This window comes from Phycodurus eques, chromosome 3, assembly GCF_024500275.1.
Source record: "Phycodurus eques isolate BA_2022a chromosome 3, UOR_Pequ_1.1, whole genome shotgun sequence".
Lineage (NCBI taxonomy): Eukaryota > Metazoa > Chordata > Actinopteri > Syngnathiformes > Syngnathidae > Phycodurus > Phycodurus eques.
In genome coordinates this window covers 34,245,043-34,252,542 of record NC_084527.1, presented here as the reverse complement: position 1 = coordinate 34,252,542, position 7,500 = coordinate 34,245,043, and the positions used below count along the sequence as shown (strand labels likewise).

General features: G+C 48.1%; 1 protein-coding gene across 5 annotated transcripts in view; it reads right to left on the bottom strand.

The window, feature by feature from the left end:
- Window positions 1-7,500, bottom strand: part of rad17 (RAD17 checkpoint clamp loader component) — a 50,974-nt gene that overhangs the window by 32,226 nt on the left and 11,248 nt on the right. The gene's annotated exons all lie outside the window — the stretch shown is intronic.

The window sequence follows — 7,500 nt, the reverse complement described above, 5'->3', positions numbered from 1 at the left end:
TGATCAGGGAGGCTGACAAGAGGCCAATAGCAACACCAAGGGAGGTGCAGGAATTTCTGGTAAATTCTGGCCGTTTAGCATGTGTGACAACAATCTCCGTCTCCTTCATAAATATGGGCTATGGGGTAGGATGTCAAGATGGAAGACTTATCTGACAAACAATACATCCAAGCCAAGCTACATTTTGCAAAAACACACTTGAAATCTCCCCAACGCTTGTGGGAAAATGTGTTATGGGCCGATAAAACCAATGTTGAACTTCCTGGCCATAATTTCCAAAGGTATGTTCGTGCAAACATGACCCTGCTCATCAACAAAGAACACCAGTGGCAGCATCATGCTTTGGGGCTCTTTGTCGTCAGCCGGAACTGGTGCCTTAGACCAGGGGTGGGAAAACATTTTGGCTGAGGGGCCACATTGACTTTAAATTTGACAGACGGGCCAATCCGGGGCCAGATGCTTACATATCAAAAATAAACAACAATGACGAAAAAGGCATTGTAGTGTTAATACTTAGATTTACTTTTGATGGGAACAGTGTTGTTTTGTTGATCACTTTTTTTTGCCAGTGCATCAAAGGCTTTGTTGTGGCAATTCTCAGAACACATCTGAGTTGTTCACCACTGAGCACATTCAAACTCTCACTGAGTGGGAACTGAACCCACGGTGCCCGCACCAAAGTTAGGCGAGTGCACCACAACACCATCAGTGACTGATTTGGCGATCCATCTGTACTCTCCAAGGGAGCTTGGGCCTCTTGATGACATCCGACACACTTTCATACAAATTCTCTCATCGCGTTTTTCCCTTCAGGAATTCCATGGCCAAAAACTCCTCTGTTATCTCTAAATTGTCATTAATCCCTCTGATAAAGATTTAAAGCTGACCCGGATCCTTTATGTCATTACTTTCATCCAGTACCAAGGAATACAATGTAAATGACTCTGCTTTTTTTGTTTTGTTTAGCTTGTTAGCTAAGTCTTCATGAATTCGCTCAACACAGCGAGTCACTGTCCTGCGTGATAAGGCGATGTTTTCAAATTGTTCTTGCTCTCAAGACACAAGATAGTTACTGTCTCTAACATGCATTCTTTCAGAAACTCTCCTTGGGAAAGAGACTTGCTGGTCTTTGCTAGTTTGAATGCCAGCAAAAAAACTAGCCTAGGTGACTGAATCTTGGATGGCAGTTTGTCAGATAAAGGTGTTTTGCTGAGCCTGCAAGCTTAATTTTAACTGAGTCGTAGCCATCAGTTCCTGGGTTGATTGGTTGTTCGCATAATCAGCATGCTTGGTAGAAAAGTGATGGCTGATGTTATATTCCTCAAAAAGCGCAATGGTTTCTTAACAAATTAGACATACAGTTCACAGAGAGGGGTTGGAATCTCTTCCACTCTGGAGTTGCCCACGCTGAGAGGCGCCGAGCAGGTGTGGATATACTGACAGAGCCACGACTTGGCGCCTGTACGTTGATGTTCACCCCAGTGGACGAGAGGGTAGCCTCCCTCCGCTCTCGGGTGGGGGGACGGGTCCTGACTGTGTTTTGTGCCTATGGACCAAACAGCAGTTCAGAGTACACACCCTTTTTGGAGTCCTTGGAAGGGGTGCTGGAGAGTGCTCCCGCTGGGTACTCTATCGTTCTGCTGGGGGACTTCAATGGTCACGTGGGCAATGACAGTGAGACCTGGAAGGGTGTGATTGGCAGGAATTACTTCGAAGACCTCCTCAACTCCACTGACACGCCTTCCAATGAGGAATCAGAGTCTGGGTTCTCTGAGGTGGGCTCTCCTATCTCTGGGGTTGAGGTCACAGAGATGGTTAAAAAGCTCCTTGGTGGCAAGGCCCCGGGGGTGGATGAGATTCGCCCGGAGATCCTAAAGGCTCTGGATGTTGTGGGGCTGTCTTGGTTGACACGCCTCTGCAACATCGCGTGGACATCGGGGACAGTGCCTCTTGATTGGCAGACTGGGGTGGTGGTCCCCCTTTCCAGACTGGGGTGGTGGTCCTCTCCAGCACCCCCTTCCTCCGGAGCGGAGGGTGTGTTCCAACTACAGGGGGATCACACTCCTCAGCATTCCTGGTAAGGTATATTCAGGGGTGCTGGAGAGGAGGGTCCGTCAGGAAGTCGAATCTCAGATTCAGGAGGAGCAGTGTGGTTTTTGTCCTGGCCGTGGAACAGCTCTACACCCTCGGCAGGATCCTCGAGGGTGCATGGGAGTTCGCCCAACCAGTCTACATTTGTTTTGTGGACTTGGAGAAAGCGTTGGACCGTGTCCCTCTGGGAGTTCTGTGGGGGGTGGGTCGGAAGTATGGGTTACCGAACCCCCTGATACGGCTGTTCGGTCCCTGTACGACCAGTGTCAGAGCTTGGTCTGCATTGCCGGCAGTAAGTCGGACTCGTTCCGGTGAGGGTTGGGACTCCAACAAGGCTGCCCTTTGTCACCAATTCGGTTCATAACTTTTATGGACAGAATTCCTAGGTGCAGCCGAGGCGTAGCGGGGTCAGGTTTGGTGGACTCAGAATAGCATCTCTGCTTTTTGCAGATGATGTGGTTCTGTTCGCTTCATCAAGCCGTGATCTCCAATTCTCACTGGAGTGGATCGCAGCAGAGTCTGAAGCGGTTGGGATGAGAATCAGTCGGAAAAAGGCGGGGTGCCCTCTCCGGGAGGAGAGTGGAGGAGTTCAAGTATCTTGGGGTCTTGTTCACGAGTGAGGGAAGAATGGAACGGGAGATCGAAAGGGAGATCGGTGCAGTGGCTGCAGTGATGCGGACTTTGTATCGGTCCGTTGTGGTCAAGAAGGAGCTAAGCCGAAAGGCGAAGCTCTCAATATACCAGTCAATCTACGTCTCTCGGCGGGCCTGGGAACGCCTCGGGATCCCCTCGGAAGAGCTGACGGAAGTGGTTGGGGAGAGGAAAGTCCGGGCATCCCTGCTAAACCTACTGCCCCCGCGACCCGACCTCAGATAAGCGGTAGAAAATGGATGGATTAATGTCCCAATCTTTGGCAGGCTGGACTGAAATGATCAACGGGTCGGATGTGGCCCGCGGGCCATAGTTTGCCCACCCTTACCTTAGAACCCCAATCTCACTGGCCTGGAGGCTAGTTGGTGACCTTATGGCGACTCAAGTCTCTGCTGGTTGCGATGTCTCCGTGACGTCTCCTAGAGAGGAGTCGCGTCACCAGGGAGTTGTGGTAAAACCGACCGTTTGATTTCAATTAAGAGCTTTTGGAGACTCCTCCATACACCCACTATAGAGAAAAATCTTAAAGTACATATTTTCACGACCTTGAGGCGCACCATATTAAAAGGCGCAGTCTCAGTTACGGGTTATGTATTTAACACATACATAAGGCGCACCGTATTATTTGGCGCATGCATGGTAAAACATAAGACAGCTTAAAACGAACATCGACAGTTATCCGAGAAGAAACATCATCATTGACAGACCAGTGGCCCGATAGATGTATAGTGATGTAATTACATTTGGATCCAGTGGGAGTAGGACTGTCTCTTACATGTCTTGTAGCCTTAGAAAAAAAGTTGTGATAAAATTGCTGCTTGCTGTTAATAGCGTGTGCGTACTTTTTAAGGTAATCAAGGTGGCCCTAGCATGGAGCACAAACCGGTCCCCACCAAACATGGATTTTGTAGAACTTGGCCATGTTCATAACTTGCTGTAATAAAGTCCATGGGCAAACAATTCTGTCACAAAATATATACTTTCAAAATGTCCATTCCCCCAAATTAGCCCCCAAAATGGGTGTGGCCACTGGAGCCCAGCCACAGTGATCTTTGGGTTCTTCTTTACCTCTCACCAAGGCTCTTCTCCGCCGATTGCTCAGTTTGGCCGGGCGGCCAGCTTTAGGAAGGGTTCTGGTTGTCCCAAACGTCTTCCATTTAAAGATTATGGAGGCCGCTGTGCTCTTAGGAACCTTAAGTGCAGCAGGTTTGATATCAGAGAGAGAAGCTGCTAAGATGTTCACTTCAAAATCAGACAATCCACTTGACTGGATCAGATTCTATACGTTAAGAAATTCAAGCTACAAACTCAATTAATATAAAAAAAACAGTATTTTAAGCCAAAGGCCGGGGTACAAGAATAACAGGAAAATTATTTATGACTTTCAACAAGCTGGCTGGGCACGATATTAAGTCTCCACCTGCATATATTGAATATATCCATGGGCGGATAACTAAATCAGAAGACATTGCCAATTATTTCAATAATTATTAGAGAGATATTATTGTAGGATTACAATCTGGCATGAAGGTGGAGAGGTAACATCTTCCTCCATCATAAAAAGTGTCATGATGAAAAACGAGCTGTGTACTTTTGATCACTGTGAATAAACAAAAAGTGGACCGTCTCCTAAATTCTCTACTCAATAATGTGTCGTCAGGTCTTGATAATATCGATGGCAGGCTTCTGAAGTTAGCTGTGGGCAACCTGTCTCGTCCGCTTTGTCATTCATCGAGCGGACCGCGACATGGAATCATCGGGGAAAACGAAGGGCGGCGGGATATGCCTCCATATAAACGAAAAATGGTGTACGGACGTCACGGTGCTCAGCACACACTGCAGCCCGCATTTGGAGTCGCTGTTTTTGAACTGTAAACCATTTTACTCGCCACGTGAGTTTGCATCGTTTATACTGGCTGGAGTCTATATTACACCGCAAGCTAACACGAACGCCGCATTGCTAACGCTCGCCGAACAAGTCAACGAAATTGAAAAAAAAACACCCTGACTCACCCCTCATTATTCTCGGGGACCTTAACAAAGCTAAACTCAACCACGAACTCCCTAAATACTGTCCTACTAGGGAAAATAATACTTTAGACCACTGCTACACTACGGTAAAAAACGCATACCGTGCTATACCTCGTGCAGCCCTGGGCTCGTCTGATCACTGCTTAATTCACTTAATACCAACGTACAAGCAAGAACTTAAATGTGCGAAGCCAACAGTGAAAACAGTCAAAAAGTGGACCAATGAAGCCAAGATGGAACTTCAAAGCTGTTTAGACTGCACAGACTGGAGTGTCTTTGAAAATTCAGCTGGCAGCCTTGATGAATATACGGACACTGTCACATCCTATATCAGTTTCTGTGAAGAGGTTTGTGTACCAACAAAATCATTTCGGACATTCAACAACAACAAGCCGTGGTTCACTGCTAAACTTAAGCAGCTTCGCCAAGCTAAGGAAGACGCATATCAGAGCGGGGACAGGGGCCTGTATAATCGAGCTAGAAACCAGCTTACTAAAGAAATTAACATTGCAAAGAGGATCTATGCAGCAAAGTTGGAAAAACAGTTTAGCGTGAACGACTCAAAATCAGTCTGGCGTGCATTCCAATCGCTGACTAATTACAAGCGCCGATCCCCCCAAGCTGAGAACAATAGCACACTAGCCAACGACTTGAATACCTTCTATTGCGGATTTGAAAAGGACAGTTTCACTCCACACACCCACCCGGCCGCACCCGCGACCACAACCACACCTCTGACTTCTGCGTTAACCATCCATGAACAGGATGTGAGACGCATCTTCAAACAACAGAAGATTAACAAAGCGACAGGACCGGACCATGTGTCCCCATCCTGCCTCAAAGTCTGCGCGGACCAACTCGCTCCAGTCTTCACTCAGATCTTTAACAGATCTTTGGAAATGTGCGAAGTTCCATCCGGTTTCAAACGCTCCACCATCATTCCAGTCCCCAAGAAACCTGCAATCTCTGGTCTGAATGACTACAGGCCTGTCGCTTTGACATCTGTGGTCATGAAGTCCTTTGAACATCTCGTGCTGGACCACCTCAAGAGTGTCACAGGTCCCCTGCTGGACCCCCTGCAGTTTGCCTACCAAGCGAACAGGTCTGCGGATGATGGAGTCAACATGGGACTGCACTTCATCCTAGAACACCTCGACAGTGCAGGGACCTACGCGAGGATCCTGTTCGTGGACTTCAGCTCAGCGTTCAACACCATCATCCCTGGACTCCTTTCAACCAAGCTTCTCTAGCTCAGCGTCTCACCTGCCATCTGCCAGTGGATTTAGAGCTTTCTGACGGGCAGGACACAGCAGGTCAGGCTGGGGGAGGCCACCTCATCCACACGCAGCATCAGCACTGGGGCGCCCCAAGGTTGTGTCCTCTCTCCGCTGCTCTTCTCTCTCTACACGAACGACTGCACCTCAGCGAACCCGACTTTCAAGCTCCTGAAGTTTGCAGATGACACCACTGTCATCGGCCTCATCAAGGACGGTGACGAGTCTGCATATCGACAGGAAGCGGAGCGGCTGGAGCTGTGGTGCGGCCGACACAACCTGGAGCTGAACACGCTCAAGACGGTAGAGATGATCGTGGACTTCAGGAGGCATCCTTCGCCACAGCTTCCCCTCACGTTGTCCAGCTGCCTTGTGTCAACCGTCGAGACCTTCAAGTTCCTGGGAATTACAATCTCTCAGGACCTGAAGTGGGCGAACAACATCAACTCCGTCCTCAAAAAGGCCCAGCAGAGGATGTACTTCCTGCGGCTTCTGAGAAAGCACGGCCTGCCACCGGAGCTGCTGAGACAGTTCTACACAGCGGTCATCGAATCAGTCCTGTGTTCTTCCATCACAGTCTGGTTTGGTGCTGCTCCAAAAAAGGACAAACTCCGACTGCAACGGACAATCAAAACTGCTGAAAGGATTGTCGGTACCCCCCTACCCACCATTGAGGACTTGCACGCTGCCAGAACTAAGACAAGGGCGTGCAAAATCCTCTCGGACCGTCTGCACCCCGGTCACCAGCTCTTCCGGCTCCTTCCCTCAGGTAGGCGCTACCGATCAACGCAAACTAGAACTAGTAGACATTCCAACAGCTTCTTCCCTCTTGCGATCAACTTCTTAAACACCTAACCTATAATTCCATTACAACAAGCTGGCAATTTTTAGACTTGAGTTCGTTGTCACATTTCTGTGGGGCCAATTATGTATTACTCGTGCACTCACTGTAGTTGTCTCGCCATGCTGCACTATTTGCATATACTGGCCACTCATGCCAGAGTAGCATCTGCTCCATTTGCACACTGATTGAGGAGTATCTGTAACATTTGCACAACCAACATTGTCCCAGATGATCGCACTACTCGTCACTTTAAACCGCATACACTCCTTGAAGTCTCAGCGCCCTTTGCACAATGGTCATTGCACCGGACTATTGCAATATTAGTCGTTCGAACTGCTCTAAGTGCTAGAGGACTCTGCATCTTTTTGCACAATTGTTTTTTGTCAATGTCTTTATGTCCCCAAAGTGTTCTGTAAATTGACTGTCTGTTGTACTAGAGCGGCTCCAACGACCGGAGACATATTCCTTGTGTGTTTTGGACATACTTGGCAAATAAAGATGATTCTGATTCTGATATATTTAATAACTGTTTATTGTGCAGGGTTTTTCCTTCACAGAGCAAAGCATCAAAAGTAATTGCTATTCCTAAAGATAAAATGTCTCCATGTA